Source organism: Microtus ochrogaster, chromosome 16, assembly GCF_000317375.1.
Source record: "Microtus ochrogaster isolate Prairie Vole_2 chromosome 16, MicOch1.0, whole genome shotgun sequence".
Lineage (NCBI taxonomy): Eukaryota > Metazoa > Chordata > Mammalia > Rodentia > Cricetidae > Microtus > Microtus ochrogaster.
The window spans coordinates 28,152,296-28,170,868 of record NC_022018.1 but is presented as its reverse complement, the minus strand read 5'-3'; the positions used below and the strand labels follow the sequence as shown (position 1 = coordinate 28,170,868).

Sequence of the window (18,573 nt, the reverse complement as noted above, 5' to 3'; positions counted from 1 at the left end):
CCCTGTCTCGAAAAACCAAAAAAAAAAAAAAAATTATCAATGAATCTATTATTTAGTATAAGAAACATTGATCATAGTCAATATTTTGTCAAACCATTTTTTACCCATTTCAAAAATATATGAAGAACTCAGGAAATTAGTTATTAAAAATAATCCAATAAAAATATTTGTTACAGACCTAAACTGAAAACTCTCAGACGAACTGCCTGTTCAGCGACCCTGCACCAGGAACTACCTGAAGACAAAACCAGACTGCAATCCTGATAACAATCCCGATAAACAGGGAGTTTTCTCCTTGTGATTATCAGCTTGCTGTGTTTTAGGAAGTAGCGGATTACTACCTTGGGAGTGGTCCCAAGAGGCAGGGAGTTGTCCTTTTGCCACCACCATTGGATTTTTGGAATTTATTACCCTTCCGGACCACTGGGTTGTGGCCCCTTTTATCAAAAATTCTTTCTCCCAATCACTCGGGGTTGAACTCCCCCCCCCCCAACCAAAGCCGTGTGCTTGCAACCTCAGTAAGGACAGTCTCTGGCAAGCCATGGGGGGGGCGCCATCCCGAGACCTGAGTGAGAGTCTCCCCAGCATTGAGGGACCCCCATTATGTCTATATTTTTTAAATTATTTAGTATAAGAAACACCTTATCTACCTCAAAACTTAGCAATACCCCTTCTGGGCCTAAATACAAAGTATAACCATAAGAACATGCGCTCAGCCTTGCTTGGAGGCATGGCTGAGCAGAGTGGCTGGGCCCTACCAGTCAGGCTGGTGAGCCTTTACCACCATCGTGCTGCGCTTCTATGCCCTGAGGCCCATGCTGGGAGTGGCCTAGCGTTCTAGCCTTGTCAGTCCTCAAGGCAGGTCCTGTGTTTGCAGCTTTGCATCTTGGAGCTGCAGTTGCTCACAGTTCACTACAAAGTCCAGAGGCCTCGGTAACTCAAACCAAAAGAATATCATTCCCTCCTTTAGCATATTTTGTTCAGCGGCAAAATCCAGATCTCTACCAAGTCTATCCCAAGATGACACATTAAGATTGCCAGAGATGGCAAACCAAGGTGCAACTGTGTCACCTTCAGCCAAAAACCTCTCCAAAAACGCTCCGTAACAGCTCATTAAGAGCTAGAAAAATCAGGTGTGATGTTGAAGTGCCCATTCTATTCTAAAATCCCATTCTTCCTTTTAGTTTCATTTTAAACCTTCCACTTTGGTCGTGGCTATACTTTAAACCGTCTGCTTTGGTCGCAGCTCTATTACCTCCACTCTCCCTTCTACCGGCGAGAGCAGAAAACCCGCTTTTGTCGCGGATCCCCAATCTATACCTTGAGGATTATTTGGTGCACCCGCTGACTGCAATCAGCATACTTGGAAAGACTTACCAATGTCACCACTCCGCATGTTGAGTTCTGAATCCTCTTCGGCCCCCTCGCCTGGCAACCGAAGATCCCAGGTTTTCGGCACCAGCTGCGGTGAACTTCTCGACCAGCGAGAAAGAACAACCACCACATGAGGATTCTTCTCAGATCACGCTTTAATTGGAGTGCCCTTGGTTGAAGGAGCATGAAGCGAGAGGGGGCCCGAGAGCACTAAGGCAGCTGTTTATATAGGGAATGGCACACTGGTCACCCTGTGATTGGCTGCCATCATCAGCTGACACCAGACTGTATAGGGATAAGCCCAAGGACCCTTATCCACCGCGCATGCGGGAAACGGGGGACACGCAGCTCCCAGAGGCATAGCCAAATAAGGAGTTGTTTATTTCCAACAAGACAGGACGTCGGCGCCATCTTGTAATGGCGATCCTGTCCGGCTCGCTACATAAGTCCACAGAGGTGAGACAATACAAGTATTTCTTACTGTGAGCTAAGGAAAAATCAAACAAAACAAAAACACCCATGTAGAGAGAGGGAGCAAATAGTTCCCGAGAGCAAGGGGATGAAGGGAAGACATCAAACAGTTCATGTTTGCCACTGCTGTCGCTAAGGAACGGCTTTCTTTTCTCTTTTTAAAATTCAGAGACAGCGCCCAGTTTTAAAATGCTCCAGAAAGTGGGATGAGGTAGCGAGGAGACAAGAGCAGGCTCAGTCAGGGGAGAGCATGCCAACACAACTGCTTGGGGTTTCTCAGTGATCACTGCCCTTCTGTCAATCAAAGGCTCCAGATGCTTGCCAGGAACACTCTCGTCCCCTAATTCCATCACATATGTGCAGCCCAATTTAAATGTTTTATGATTTGATTTAAAATTAAATGATTTACCTTTCACAAGTTCTCTCAGGGATTACTTGTGCAGTTCTAGAAGCTAAAGGTAGACATGAATGAAAGCACCATCTTCTAATTTGCAAATGCTAAATTAATTTTGCATAACTAAGCATTACCCTGTGAAGACTGATGGAAATTTTATAAACTCCCCATTTTTCACGCAGCTGTGATCAGTGAGTTTCCAGTAGTTGAGACAAACATAATTTGCATATGCAAACCCGGACAGCTCAAACAATGTCTTAATTGTTGTTATTTAAATGAGGAGTAAATAATTAGCATTTGCATAGCCAGCTAAGTTTTACTTTGCTAATTATATGTATACAAATTGCACAAGGAAAACAATACATACATGGCTTCCACTTGCCAACTTCAACATCAACCAGAGGCTTCTTCAAAAGAGAAGCCTGTAGAGAGAATTCTGTGGATGAAACAGTTCTTCCTTTCTAGTGCTTGCAAACCTTGGGGATAGGGTGGTCATCTTGTCCTTCACATTCACAGAGAAAATCTGAGAAGATGTAGAAATAAGGAAAGGTAAAGAGGAAGAATTTGAAGATTAAGTAAGTCTTTGAAAATACTTTGATGCTGGGTGTGAAACCTGGGGGGCTGTGTGCGTGCACACTGAACACACACCTTTCCGCTGAGCTCCACATGCCCAGTCTTTAACTTGTTGATTCAAGTGATGTCTCTGCTGAGGCTGAATTGCCTCACTCACTGGCAAGATGGAGACCTGGCCCCAGGTCTTCTGTCACAGCAGGCAAGAATCCCAGTGTGCCCTGAGCTCACCAGTGCAAGTGTTTGCTCTGAGTACTCTCAGTGCCAATTTTCCAGATGGTTCTCAGATGGTATTTCACACAGGAATCCTTGAGAGATCTAAGCCAAGCATGTGGGTTGACTTTCTGATGCAGAGGCTGGAATGTCAAAATTTCTGTCTCTGTGCTCTTGCAGTTAGGATCTTGGCCATGAGTTTAGACTCTGCTGAGAAGAGCCACTGACATGTCTGAGTCTGGGGAGAAAATGAGCTCCTACATGTGATGATGAGTCTTGGTGGAGGCGCTCAAACCAGCAGGTGTTATAGATAGCTTTTGTTTCCCACCAGAAGGGCACTGATGTCTGGTTGTAGCAGAAGATCACTGTTTTGACTGACAGTACAACTTGAAAGTTGTTCTTAGAAGTGCACACTGGAATTGGTTCCTTCGGTCTTCTTGTCGAGTCTAGAATTCACTTCGTCATCACCTGTAATAAAAGCTAAAGGACCTGAACTCCTGTGAAAGGATTCCCATCTCCCTGTGAACTGTTTCCTTAAAAGTAACCGTTTCACAAATTCTAAAAAAAAAAAAGTAGGGGTTCAGGAACATACTTTTATGTGGTTGCATTTGGAAGCAACATAGATATTTTACCTTCAAAATAAAACTTGCAGTTTTTAATTGTGCCAGAAAGCTTCATGCTAACAACAACAACAATAACTAAACATCGAATCCAATGAATTCAGAATTCAATTTTTCTTATTAAGAATCAATCAGAAAGGTTGAGGACATGGTCCAATGGGTGAAGTGCTTGCTGTAATCACTTGGAACACTGAGTTTGGATTCTCTGTGCCTATGTAAAATCAAGTGTGATAGCACACACTTTAAACCCCAGTGAAGGGGTCCAGGGACAAGGGAATCTCCAGGGCTCACTGGTTGCCCTTTCTAGTCAAAATAGTGCACTCTAGTTTCAGTGAGAGACCTTATCTCAGAACATAAATTGGGAAATGATGTGGTTAGAGGAAGACCTCCAAACTCAAACTTTGCCTCCATCTGCACACACATGCATCTGCACACACATGCATCTGCACACACATGCATCTGCACACACATCCATCTACACACATAGATACAGCACATGTATGCAAAAACACATAGAAGAATATCCCTACGTATACATATATACAAAAGAAACAATCAGAGGACCAGACATATCTGTGGATGCTCTTAAAAACAAAAAGGAAAACTAGGTCCTAGCCATATGGCTGACTCAAATGAATTAGACACAGTTGGGCTGGTTGTTACTGAGATGAAGGTTGGAGTGTCATTAGAAATGGGACCGTTCTTAAGAAGAGAAGAGATGATTGGATGAAGAAAGACAGTGTGGGGCAGATTCCTGGCCAATGGAGCTTCCTTGCTAGTGGAAGCCAACTCCTCCCCACTGTGGCTACATGTAACAGTCTCTCATGAATGGTCACTCACAGCTCTTCTCAGACAACAGTTCTCTCATTGCCTTCAGACACCTGCTTGCTCTATTCCAGGAAACATTAGAGGCATATCCCAACAGGTTTCAGTGGGGGATGCAGAAAGTCTGACCCAAGAGTAAAAGGCTTTCAAGCAAATGGGTGGCAAATCTTGCCAGGGCACAAGTAGAGGTAAGAGAAGTATGGGGGTGAGTGGGCTCTGTAGATCTGAGACCAGAAAAAAGGAGCACTGAAATCACCAGAGATCTCAGGATCTAGTGTGTTAGCTGGTCGTACAGAGAGTGGTTTTGAACCCTTGATCAGAGTATCATCTGGAACTTGGACTCTGGAAGCATCAGTTCACACAAAAGAGCTGGGGGAAACTGGGAGTCTTAGTTTGAAGAAGAATAAGGGTGAAGAGAACTCAGGAGATTATAGCAACTCAGTAACAGTTGGAAGAAGTATAGAGAAACTTGACCTTGGCCCAGCTATGTCTAGATAAACTGGAAATGTGCCCTGACATTTCCCCCCTCTATTGTGAAAGGCAGGACAAAATGATGTCACTGGGGCACACAGATGTCTCTGTCCTCTGACTGGTGCCAACAAAAGTGATCTTTGCAATTGAGTGACGCTCCTTCCCCCAGTCGAGACCAAGGAGTCTGTTAGTCTTATACCTGTAACCTCTGGCCAGATTAATGGAAACGCAGGAATCCCTTTTCTTTGGAGAAATATTGTCATTCCACTTTCAGAACCCAGAGGGAGTGCTAGTTTACTACTGCTGGTAGTTTTCAGACAGACTGGCTTACAATTCAGCACTGCTGCCGAAGAATATACAGAAAAGCAACTTACTCAACACACCCTTATTCTCTCTCTCTCTTCCCCCACTTCTTCTTTCTCTTTGAGATCACTGTCTAGCATGGGATAGCCCAGAACTCTCAATATAGATGTAGTTGGTCCCAAACTCACTGAGATTGCATGCTTTGCCTCCTGAAGGCTGAGATTAAAGGCATTTGCTACCTCCTGGCACCGTTTTCTTTTGTTCAGTCACATATTCATTCCTTTAAGAAGTAAATATTTATTGAGCATCTAATTGGAGACTGCAAAAGCAGAGATTAATGCCACATAGCCTACAATAAGGGTAAGAGCAGGGAAAAGAGGAGAAGTACTAGGTTATAGCACAGCACTGGACCAATAAGAGAGAGATGGTACTCAAGGAAGGGTCATTTGAAGCAGAATGGGAGAAGGGCCTTTGGAGAACATTTTAGAAAGCATCACAAAAGTGAAGTCTCTTTATAATGCTTTTATTAGCATTAATTATGCACAACAATGGGTTTGTTGTGATGTGCACACAATGTGCTTTCTTCATATTCACCCGCATTGCTCTTGTTTTGTCTCCTTCCTACTCCTCTGATCCCCTCTACAGAGGCTTAGTCTAAAGGATAAGTAGAAGTCCACCAGATAAAAATAGGACCAGATAAGTATTGATGGGCGAAAGACCAAAGGATGCTGAGAGAATGTGATCCGTTGTGGGAACTGCTGAAGACAGGTATGTCTTGCAGGGACAGCAGTGGGTTGGCAGGACTCTAATGAGGCTCATGCTTGTCTTGTTCCCCTGGGATAGCACACCAGCGACAGTGACAGAATCTCCCTGTTGTGGAGTATTTATTACATGCTAGAGAGTGTATATGGAGTTTTGCAATCTGGTGTTCGTTTCTGTAAAGCTTCATTTTACAGCGAAGGAAGCAGTCTAGACAAGGTCTGACCTTGGTTTGTCTGTCTCCTGTGGTCTTCCCTAGGTGCTGTCGCTGCATGGGATTTTGAAGCTGCCCTATTTCCCTCAGTCCTGTGGTGCTGATAAAATAGTGCTAGTTGTGTGTAAATACTTGAAGAATAAGCAAATTCTTCTAATAGAAAACCTTGGGGATTTCATTGTGAAGTTTTATGGAGAAAGCTAGAATCAATAATGATGACCCTTACTGTATCACTCTATTTACATGGAGATTCTGTAGTACTTAAACCCATAAAAAACAAAATAGGAGATTATTGGTTGTCTAAAAATGGAAGGAGGGCTGGGGGGACTATAGAAGGGAAAGGAGATATGGCTTACTTGGGAGTGATAAAAGTATCTAAAATTAATAGCCATGATGATTGCACAAAGCAGAACACACAGAAAATTGTTAAGTTGTACATATCAAGTGAATTATTCTCATGATAAGTACATTACATTTCAATAAGGTGGTTACTATTCAAAGTAAATATTCTTGCAACAAAATAATGAAAGACAGGGATGATGAAATTTATGTGATGTCATCAAGGGTAATATTAGTTAGAATAGGTCACATATTTGATCATATGAAAGAGAGCAGTCCCTTTGAGAAGAGCCAGATCAAATGAGGCAAAGGGACGGGAGTCCTCTGTGCATGAAGGAGTGGGGGGTGCATTGGAGAGGGACATTATTTCAAGTGGTTATGATGAGTGAGGGTCAAAAGTATGGGTTGAACTGGATTGAGGTTCAGGTAGATGGGAATGTGAAGCTGCCTCATGGCATAGACTTGAGGTTCCTATCCTTCCTTGGAGCCAGAGAGCTGGTTGAGTTCTCTTATGCCTTACTGACTGCCTTGTCTTTGTGTCATCTCAGAGTTTCATGGAACCAGACAAAGCAATGGGTCAATTAAGCAAAACTAAGAGTTCTATATGTTAGCTAACAAGATGACATAGATCTCATTCTGACATTTTCATATGGTTTATCAATTTCTGTTCTCTTGTTCATTTCACATTCTATACTTTAATTTATTAGAATTTACATTTGCAAGCATATATGAGGGTCCAACTGGTGACTTTTGAAAATAAGAAGCGAGAAGAGGATGACCCGACGTCTAGACCTGTAGACATTTCAGGTAAATTGGTGACATGATGAGCGATTACAACCAGGTGAGTCATTCCATTGTATCAGCACAACAAAGGGCTCACAAGAGAGAAACCTGGGTGCTCACAGTTACAGTGGAAACTGCTCATCAATGGACTGCATGGGTCATTGAGGGTGGCTTACTCCATTTTGCATCCTCCCTTGAAAACAACTTATAGGTGCAGCGATGGCTCCTGAAAGATGAAAAAGGCACTTGTGCCTCAAAATTAAACAAATCAATGTGTTGATTGGTTGATATCATCATTATTGGGCTCTAACTATAGCACAAAGCATTTGTAAGAAAGAATCTTTTTTTAAGAGAGATGTTTCTTGAAACAAGTTAGCATCTAGTAGTAAAACTTGCAAGTCCCGAAGAAAGAAGTCACACAGAAAATTATTAAATATTCCACTCTCAAAGAGTATCTGTTGACATACTGAGGCTGTAATAAACTGATATAGGTTGCTTTCTCATCTAGCTTGACATACATTACGTCATTTGTAAGGGTGATTGATGATTAATATTGATTCCCAACTTGACAGGATCTAGAATCATCTAGGAGATAAGTCTCTGGGTGTGTCTGTGAGGGAGTTTCTGGGCTGAGTTAACCTAGGGGAGAAGATCAATCCTAAATGTGAGTGACACCATCCTATGGGGTGACGTTCCTGTTGAACCAGGAGGACCGCTGCTGAGCAGTAGCTTGTTTCTCTCTCTATATCCTGACCTACCACACTATGACAAACTGTATCTTTAACCCATCCAAAATCTACATCTATTTTCATAAGTATTTATTTTTTTTTGGTGTTCTGTTCCAGTAATAAGAGTGACAAATGTGCTCAGATAATTGTGATTAAGAGAGAGAGAGAGAGAGAGAGAGAGAGAGAGAGAGAGAGAGAGAGCAGGGTAGTCGTGGTGTACGCCTTTAATCCCAGCATTTGAGAGCAAGAGAGAGGGAGAAGGATCTCTGCAAGTTCAAAGTCAGTCTGGTTTACAAAGTGAGCTCCAGGACAGGCAACGTAGAAGAACCCTGTCTCGAAAAACAAAAACAAAACAAGACAAAAAAAAACCCCTCAAGAAATACCTGTTCCTTCTTAGACTGTCAACTCAGAACGTGATGATAAGACTTACTGCTGAAGACAGCATGCTTAGCCACAGGACCTGAGAAGTCAAGTTGGTACTTATTTGGAAGTTCCTCTTGCTGGAGAGCTGTTGTAGTACTGGAAGGTGCTAGGCACACTGCTAGGAAAGAAAAGTCAGCAACAGCTTTGTTCAGATATAAACGTCGTGAGATACAAGAATAACTGGCCTGGCGAGACATGCCCCGGATGCTATAGTGGCATGAAGGTTTTGGTGGTAACCAACTTCTTTCTGACTATACTTAAGGCCTGTTCCACAAGAAGAAACTCACTCTTGTTATTGAATATTTTGGCTAAAGGCCCAAGGCTCACAGACCCCAGGAGTGAATCTACTATAATTTGTTTGCTAAATGAACATAGTGCAAATTGCCCCCTAAATCTCTGTTCCTATATGTCTTAATTAGGATTTCTATTGCTGCAATCAAACATCATGATGGAAAAGTAAATGGGGAGGAAAGGGTTTCTTTGGCTTACACTTTAGCATTGCTGTTTATCCCTGAAGGAAGTCAGGACAAGAACTCAAGCAGGAGAGGATCCCAGAAGCAGGAGCTGATGCAGAGGCTATGAAGGGGTGCTGCTTATTGGCTTGCTTCTCACGGATAGCTCAGCCCACTTTTGTATGGAACGTAGGACCAGCAATCCAGGGATGGCACTACCCAGCATGGGCTGGACCCTCCCTCTCTGATCACGAAATGCCGAAGTGCCTTACAGCTGGGTCTCACTGAGGCATTTCCTTAACTAAGCCTCTTTCCTCTGACAACTTTAGCTTGTATCAAGTTGACACAAAACCAGCAAGAACACCATAGAATATAGATTCACAAATGGTCAAATACAGAGAAAAAGTGACTCTGGAGTACTCCTCCCTAATTGAGACATCTGTATCACACCACACCCTCTTTCTCCCTCTTTTCTCTACCACCCAGCCTCAGGGGACACCGTAGGATAGGAGGTTGGGCTATCCTAAGAAAAAGAAGATGGAGGGGATTGTGTGAGATAGAGTCTCTAGACACTTTGTTTCAGCTAACAGGATCTCTCCGTGGTCAGGAGCTCATCAAGTAGGCTAGGCTGGCTGTCCAAGCATGTACCATCATGCCTGTGGTTTCTGTGTTTTGTTTACTGGGCTTTGGGTATTAAGCTCAGGTCGTCATACATGCAAGATTAATACTTTATTGACAGAGCCAACTCAACCCCAAAGTCTTGTTCTTCTTATGGAAAAAGTTGCATAACAAAATCAAATTGTACTTTCTTCCTTTTTAGACACCTGAGCAACAGCTGGAGTGTTTCTCTGAACTGGGTCTTCTTGGGAACCACCTGGAAGGATGGGGAAGAACTTTAACTATAGCTGGATGGTTCTCTCTGGATTGGATCTGAGGTTTCTCCAAGGACTAGCACCAAGTGCTAAGATTGTAGATGAGCACCACTGCACCTATCTTATATATCCTGGGGATCCAGCTCAGGGCTTTGTGCACGGTCGGTAGGTGCTGTGCTACTGAACCACATCCTCAGCTTATTAAGCCATTAATAAAAAAATAAGTTCATTGCTTAAGTCTTTTTTAAAAATGAAAGCATGAGCTTATTTGAGAAATTAAACTCACTTGTCATTTTAACATTTTTCTCATGGATTGATCATTTAAAGACACGTTACCTGTGTTAAATTAAGATAAAGTCCCACTTAGGTGTACCATGTGATACATGCATTTACAGCATCATTGTAGTTTACTTTTGAATTAGTTTTATACAGCACACATTGTTCTTGAGCTCACTGTGAGACCAAGGCATTGCATCCTGATACTTTTTCTAAATCCCGGGATTACAGGCGTGTACCACCCACCAGGCTTGTTTATCCACCATCCCGAGAATCATCCAGAAGGTTCCTCTAGAATGGAAGGACTGAGAGAGTCCAGACTTAGGAACAATCATTTACCATGTTATGTGGTCAGCCTTCAGGAAGAGTCAGGCCAGCTGTCCTTCACAGTACCTCTCAAAAGAAATTTGACTCCTGTTAACGTGATCACCGCCAGACTTTTCCCTAATCTGCGTAGATAAATGTTAAGGATGCATTTTCATTTATAAAATTAGAGGCTCATAAATTGACATGAGTGTTGGATTTGGGCTTTAGTAGTGAAATCTGAAATAGTCAACATCCTCGGGTGACCTGAAAATATTTTGTAGACTTTACTTTCATTTAGGAGCGCAAAGTATGTCCCTATATGGCCTGTGTCTAGACATAAGTCTGAGGCTTTCTGGTGGCCCAGTGGCAAGTGTTCTGGTAAGCGAATCTTGGTTTTGAAAGGCTGTATGTCCCTCCAGTGTCTCGGTCCAGATGTCACCAGACCGCTAAAAGGTCAGTGAGTTGAATCTCCACCAATCTTTTAGTTCACTACTGACCTACAAAGGTCTACAAGAGTGGCGACATTTGGTCTGTGACTCGGTTTTTCTATGACAAACTTATGGATGTCTTCTGAGAAGAAAGGGAACTCTCGTCTACTTCATACTTTCCATACCATGGTTCTCTATCCAAAATAACTACGAATTTTGCATGGTCAAGTTCAAGGTAACGAGACTTCCCGCGTACCACAGATGGGCCCATCTGTGGATGACATCTGGCAATGTAAGGAGCATATAAGAAGAAAGGGACATGTGATTTGAAGTACTGGTGACGGGGGCGGTTGCACATCTAGAGAATATGATCTCAGTGGGGAGGGTTGTAAATCTCTGTAGGTAGAAATGCCGAGAAAGCACAGTGGAATTCAGCGGCTGATACAGAGAAAGGCTTACCACCACGGTCTCTTTAATGTTTTTCCTAGTCTCCTCTAGCAGTGTGCCCCAAATTAAATCAGAAAGTCAACCCAAATAAATGACAACTTCATCGCATCGTCCTTTATTACTCACGGTAGTGGCTTGCTTCTCGATTTTGCAAGCATGAATTCTCTGAAGAGAAATTTTAATGTAAGCCTCCATTTTGTTCTTCATGATTCATTTTCTTGCATGATTAGATAGTAAATACTCAATGAACACAAAGCCTCACAGAACTTCCTACAACATAGCATTTGCAATAGAGGTTTGCTGCTGAAATCAGGCCCAGCGAGGTCTCTGTGGGGAGGGTACCTTTTGGGTGAACCTCTACACTGAGGTTAGAAATGCACTTGCCAGTGTCTCTTCACAGTTTCACGTCCTCATGGATGCAGTTTTGCTGTTCTGGGAACCTCTTGCACGGGAAACACAACCTTTGGGTTTTCAAATAACTTTATCGCTCATTTCAAGACGTGAAACAGCAGGTTTCCATCAGGCAACAGCGAGTGGCTATTCACACCCTATTTGGACTCCTTGCCTGGAAATATTTGTGATGGCGAATCCACCAATCCTAGATCATTTCATCTTTACTCATTCTTTACTCATTAAACACTCACATTTATGGACCTATCTCAGGGCTAGGCAGACAGCTCAGCTGGTAAGGTGTTTGTCATACAAGTGTGAGGACTAGAGTTAAAGGCTCAGAGCCCACATAAAGAAACTGGGCATGGTGACACATAGTTGGAATCCCAGTGTTCGGGAGGTGGAGACAGGAGGACCCCTGAGGTCCACTGGCCAGCCAGCCTAGCCTAAATTGGTGAGTTCCAGGTCAATGAGAGACACTGTCTTAAGAGACAAGATAGATGGCTACTTAAGAAAGATGCCCAAAGTTGATCCCTGGCCACCACAAGCTTGCATAGCTGCACAACCACATGCACACCCACACACACACACACACACACACACACACACACACACACACACACACACACACACAGAGAGAGAGAGAGAGAGAGAGAGAGAGAGAGAGAGAGACCTAATTTACCAGAAACCAGAATTAAAACCCCAGAAATATCCTGAACCCTTACTTTGAGATAGTGCAGTTAAAGCAAAGGCAGGGGGTAGGTGTAATTGTGTTCTGACTTAACTCCTTCACCATGGCCCAGGTGACCATACAAAGAAAATGGAGCCACTCATGCCATTGTCACATAACTTTACAGAAGTGGGTAGATCCTCAAATAGGTGAGATTTCCTCAAACAGATTTCTGTTTATAACAGTTATTAACAAAACCCATACCAAAAACCACAACTGATGCTCACCCATTAGCTTTTCCTATCTCATAGTTCCCATGTTACACAACTGTTGCCGGCGGAGCTTTCATTCTGTTTGATAGAACGGAGTCTGTTCTAATTCAGGAATCCCAAAGAAAAGCCAGTGAGATCTTTAACTAAATTTGTTATAATTTTGCCTTCACAGCAGTACTAAGGCTGCAGCAAGGATAATTGAAAGAATAAGCTTATTTACATTAGTGTTCATTTTTCTAACAGATTGCCATAATCCTTTTCACAAAACCGTATGCTAACAGTTGTTGAGCATTTGTGTGCACTGGGCTGAGTGCTTCTGCTGGCAGTGACTATTCACGAATTATGTTCCCGTTTCCAATTCATAGGGTGGGAAAATGAGTTTCGAAAAGGCCACAGAGGGCTAGGGAGGTGGCTCCGTGGGTGAAGTGCTTGCTGCACAGATATGGGGACCTGAGTTTGAACCCTCAGAACCCTTACAGAATTGGACCTGGTGGCCTGCACCTATACCTGTAGCCCCATATGCCTGCCATGATATGGGAGGCAGAGGCAGAAAAATCACCGAAAGCTGTTGCACCAGGTGTCTGGGAGTATGTGGTGGCAACATGAAAGAGAGACGCTTTCTCAAGCAAGGTGTAGAAGACAAGCCCTGCTAACCCAAGGTTGTCCTCTGACTTTAGCGAGTATGCCCTTTCTGCACTCAGATCTTTCTGTTCTCTTTTCTTGGGGCATACATGGTTCCCCCACATACTCATTTACGCTTCACAAACTTTTCTCCCCCAGATTCCTCCGCTGCTTCTTACCTGTACCATGTGTGTCCTGTGCCAGCCTGAGGGACTCTAATGCTGCAAATGGGTCTTATGCCACCTTGGAAACTCAATTCCCAGGAGTCATGAGTCATCTCTTCTCCTTTTAGAGCCCAGGACCAGGAGAAATGAGAACTACTCTCTTGTAAATCTCACATAAAGTAACTGGGTCTATCACTAAGGGCTGAACTGGCTTTAACTTAAAGCAATTTACAAAGGAATCCGTGGACCAGTTCCCACTCATTGTTGAAGGCTGTATAATTAGTCACATTAATCTAGTGAATACTGGCAAAATGCTTGGTAATGATGTCTAACTGGGGCATTTCCAAAGACCTTTTGTTGTCTAATTAGGATAAAATGGAAGTGTGTGGAGAGGGCAGAGGGTTATAAAAAGCATTGTCTTGTCAGGGTGCTTACACCTAACTTGGTACAATGACTTTCTAAGCCAACTATTCAAATAAATTGACATCATTATGGCATACGAATTTAAAAGGGGTCATTATTCACTAACTATTTTATCTTAACACACACTTAGGGGCAAACAATTATTGCTAGGAACTATAAAAGGTACCCAGACGAAGAAATTTGCTGAATACAAAGATGATGTTTTATAATCCTGCCTAGGTCTTTGTTGGGAGCAGTGAGACCCCAGATCCTGAATTTCTTGTAATCCCCTGATCTGAGTGCCTACAGCTGCTCTGAGCACAAGACCTCAGGAGTTCCTGATGGCAGGAGAGTGGTTTCTGGTGGGTTTGGCTGGGGCGTGGCTATCTCTATATAATCTGCCACTGAATACAATAAAGGGAGCATTCTTGGCCAATTCAAGGATGACCTGTATTGCTGTTTCTCTGTCTGTGTGTGTCTGTGTATTTTAACCTCCAGCCCCCTTGCCCGAAGCTCTGGGTAATAGCGCACAGAGCGCAGACACGGTGCGGTGCGCAGCAATTGAAGGTCTCCATCGAGATATCGGCAGGTCTTCACTACCTACCATCTTTCCGTTGGGTCTTATATAGGAAAGACATTTCTTCTTTTAAGTAAATACAACAGCATTAAGGAAAACGACCCCATTTGATTATTTCTAATTGCAGTTCTTCTGATTGTGTTTGCCGGAGTTTCTTCTCCCCAAGGGGATCATATTAAAACTTGCATTTCTGAGCCAGCAAAATGACTTAGCAGATAAAATTGCTTGCCGAAGCCTCGTGACCTAAGTTCCATACCCAAAACCCATGTGCAAAAGCTAGACACAATCTGTAATCATAGCACTCCTAAGGTAAAATAGCAGCTGGAGCTAGGAAAACTGCCTGGGCTCTCGCGGGCCAGCCAGTTTGCAGTACACAGTACACAGAGACAAGAGACACTGTCTCAACAAAATGGAAGGTGAGAGCCAACTCTCAAAAGTTGTTCCCTGGCAGTCACATGCTTTCCGTGTCTTGCATACTCCACAAATAAATAAGTAAGTAAGTAAACAGATGCCACCGTTTAAGTTGGGATGCTTTTCATTGCCAGTAACAAGAAAGTCAATTCATTTTTTATTTAATTTTTTAAATTAAAAATTTTTGTTTCATTTTCATCCTGACTGCAGTTTTCCCCCTGTCTGCTTCTCCCAACCCCCACTCCCCACATCCCCTCTACTCTAGATCCACTCCTTCTTTATTTTCCTTCAGAGAAGAGCAGGCCTTCCACAAATATCAACCAAACACAGCGTAACAAGTTACAATAAAACAAGGCACAAACTCTCATATCAAGGTTGGACAAGGCAACCCAGTGGAAGAAAAGGGTTCCAGGAACAGACAAAATAGTCAGTCCATTTTCAGTAATAGTAATCCCACAAAACACCAAGCTAACAGCCATAACATATATGCAGAGGACTTAGTACATCCATGCGGGCTCCATGATTGCCTCTTTAGTCTCTGTGAGCTCCTATGATTCCCCTTTAGTTGATTATGTTTTAGGGTCATATTCTCCTGGTGTCTCTCATCCCTCTGGCTCCTACAATTCTTTTTCCACCCCTCTCTTCTGTGAGATTCCCCGAGTTCCAAGGGGAGGAACCCAGTGGAGAGCTCCAATTGGGTTTTCTTTCCACCTAATGTTTGGCTGTAGGTCTCTGCATCTGCTCCCATCAGCTGTCAGAGGAAACCTCTCTGATGACGATTTGGGCTCGGCACTGATCTATGAGCATAGTAGAATATCATTAGGAATCAGTTCATTGCATTTTTTTTTTTAAATCCTAGGTTCTGGGGCTATCCAGCCCCCTGGTGCCTGATCATCCAGGGAGTATCAGGCTTGAGCTCCCTCTTGTGGTGAGGGTCTCACATTAGTCCAGTCATCAGTTGGCTACTCCCACAAACTCTGTGCCTACAATTTGCAGGCAGGATAGATTATAGGTCAAAGGTTTTGAGGCTGGGTTGAAGTCCCAGTTCCACCATTGGAAGCTTTGCCTAGTTACAGAAGATGGCCCGGTCCAGGCCCCATAGCCTCCATTACTAGTCCTTGCTAGGGTCTCCCTGGTAGATTCCACGGAGTTTCTACTGCACTAGGCTTCCATATCAACTCCCAATGTCTCCAATTCCAGTCATCTCTCCCCATACTCTCTCCCGGAACAGCCACCCCCGCTGTTCCTTCCTGTTCCCACCCACACCTACCCCTAATCCATTCACAAAATCTACTCTATTTTCACTTCCCAGGGAGATTCATGTGCCCCTCCCCCCGATCCCTTTTTGTAACTTAGCCTCTCTGGGTCTGTGGATTGTAGCATGATTATCATTTACTTAACAGCTAATATTCACTTATAAGTGAGTATATACCATACTTGTCTTTCTGGGTCTGGGTCTTTTTCTAGTTCCATCCATCTGCCTGCAAATTTCATGATGTCATCATCATCATTGTTGTCATCATCGTCGTCATCATCATCATCACCGCTATTATTATTATTTGGGATAGGGTTTCTCTGTAGCTTTGGAGCCTGTCCTGGAACTAGCTCTTATAGACCAGGCTGTCCTCAAACTCACAGGGATCCACTTGCTTCTGCCTCCTGAGTGCTGGGATTAAAGGCGTGCACCACCATGCTCAACTAATGATGCCATTTTTTAAATAGCTGAGTAGTAGTCCATTGTGTAAAGATACCACATTTCCTTTATCTAGTCTTTATTCGAGGGACATCTAGTTCTATCTATGTATCTGTCTGTCATGTATCCCTCAATCTATTTATCTATCACCTATCTATCTGTCTATTATCATTATCTATCAGATGTAGCTGGTTATGGATCAGAAGTGTAACAAATTTGTTTTGTATAAGCTTGACTTCATGGTCATGAATAGATGATATACATACATATACATAACATAGCTGGTTTGATAACATAAGTTACTCATAAAATCTTCACCTGCCTTGTCCTTGATGCATGGGTTTATTTTAGATGACTAAGTCTCATAAATCAGTCTCCTGAGAATTTCCTGGAGGTAGGAGGATCTGTCTCTTTACAAGGACGAGCAATGAGAAGATGATTCTCCCTTCTAACAAGTTTGGGAGTTAAACATCCAAAACACTCTAGGGATCCTTAGGCAGTTAATTCATGAAATACTCGTATTAATTAAATTATGTATTCTGTCAGTGGTTTTCAGCCAGAGGCCACTCAATACTCCCGTGGTTGGAAGGGACAAGCTAATTATTTATTGTAGTGTGGAAAAAGGCCCACTGTGAAGAAAGCATGATGGCATGGTCAGAGAGTCTAAAAAGCCCCAATAAAAAGACATGGAAAAATGTGTTAGGATGTAAATTTGTTCTAGATAAACGGAGGCTGTGAAACCAGGAGAACATCTGAGGGAAGGGAGGCCAGCAGACGTCACTCTGCCGGGTAAGGAGCAGCTGCCACTCATGTAGGCTGAGGAAAGGTGTTTAATATTTGTGGATAACTCAGAGGCTTCATTTTTTGCCTGTGCTTAGATGAAATTAGGAAGTGGGCCCGCTTTGTGTCACTTCACAATGGTCTCAGAGTCGTCATCTCTGAGGCTGGTCTCCTCTGAGGCAGGCGATGACCAACAGAAGAACTAGCATGTTCTAGCTGAGAATCCAGGCCAACTTCTGAAGGCCAGGGACCGTGCTCTTTTCCTCATTCTCAACTCATTCTACCTGAGGAAATATTCATTGTGGGCTGGGATATCAATACACATCAAAAGTGGTTCTTGTGTTCGAAGAATCTACAATTGAGTAGGATAAACAAATAAGAAAGAGACAAATGACAATGAGTCAGTCAACAAACATAGATTAGGTCCTTATGAAGGCCAGGCTTAACTATGGACAGATTACTAAGAATATATCTAATATATTTTTATTTCATCCAAGGGGCAGACAATAAGTAGTAAACAAAATAAAAAAAATAGAGGACTAGGGAGATGGTTTAACTAGCACAGTGCTTGCTGTGTAAGCATGAGGACCTGAGTGTGAAGCCCCTAACATTCATAAAAAGCCAAACACTGTTGTGGTATGTTTTTATAATCCTAGTGCTAGTGATACATAGACAAGAGGCTCACAGGACCTTGCTAGTGTCTAGTCTAATCAGTGAACCCGAGGCCCTCATGAGAGACTCAAAAAAATCAGGTGACTAGCACCCGAGGAATAACTCTGAGGTTGACCTCTGTGCACACACATGTGTGTGCACCCAAACATACACGTCCTCTCTCTCATATACATCCACATATAGAAGTATACTATCATTTGTGTTTGAAGGCAATAGGGGGAAAAAGAAAAGGCAGACAGAGTTAAAGGGAGGGACCTGTGTAGAGGCAGACTGTAGTATCATGCTTAGTGATGGAGCGTGCTACGAGCATGTGGAAGATGCTGACCTTCACCATCAGGTGAGGGAGCTACTTGGCCATCCGGGTGAGAGTCTGTTCTCTTTTTCCTCTATGGGGCCAGGGAAAGGTAAGCGGGAAAGGTAAGTTGTAAATGTCACATTGCCTTTTCAGTCACAGATACCGGATTCCGTCACCGTCAGACCATCTCAGTCTCTGTAGCATTCACGACCTGGGCTTACGCAGCGCTCCGTGACTCCCACTCCTGCAACTACTCCTAGATCTTGTCAGGCAGTGATGCGCTCTTTCTTTTGTGCCCCTTGGCTTTCTTTGGCCAACAGAGAGTCTTTATTTCTGTTAAGACTTTTCTGAGGGGAGG

At 43.2% G+C, this 18,573-nt stretch overlaps 2 long non-coding RNA genes across 2 annotated transcripts in view; one reads left to right on the top strand and one right to left on the bottom strand.

Moving 5' to 3' along the window:
- The first annotated feature begins 5,898 nt into the window (after window positions 1–5,898).
- On the top strand, window positions 5,899–10,037 carry LOC113456799. Its single transcript, XR_003377537.1, has 3 exons — window positions 5,899–6,009; window positions 7,261–7,394; window positions 9,760–10,037. It is a non-coding gene; the product is annotated as an uncharacterized LOC113456799 (long non-coding RNA).
- A 7,276-nt stretch (window positions 10,038–17,313) lies between these two features.
- LOC101981195 overlaps window positions 17,314–18,573 on the bottom strand; it is a 10,635-nt gene continuing 9,375 nt past the window's right edge. The window contains exon 3 of the long non-coding RNA XR_258440.2: window positions 17,314–17,600. This is a non-coding gene — a long non-coding RNA (uncharacterized LOC101981195). The remainder of the gene's footprint in view (window positions 17,601–18,573) is intronic.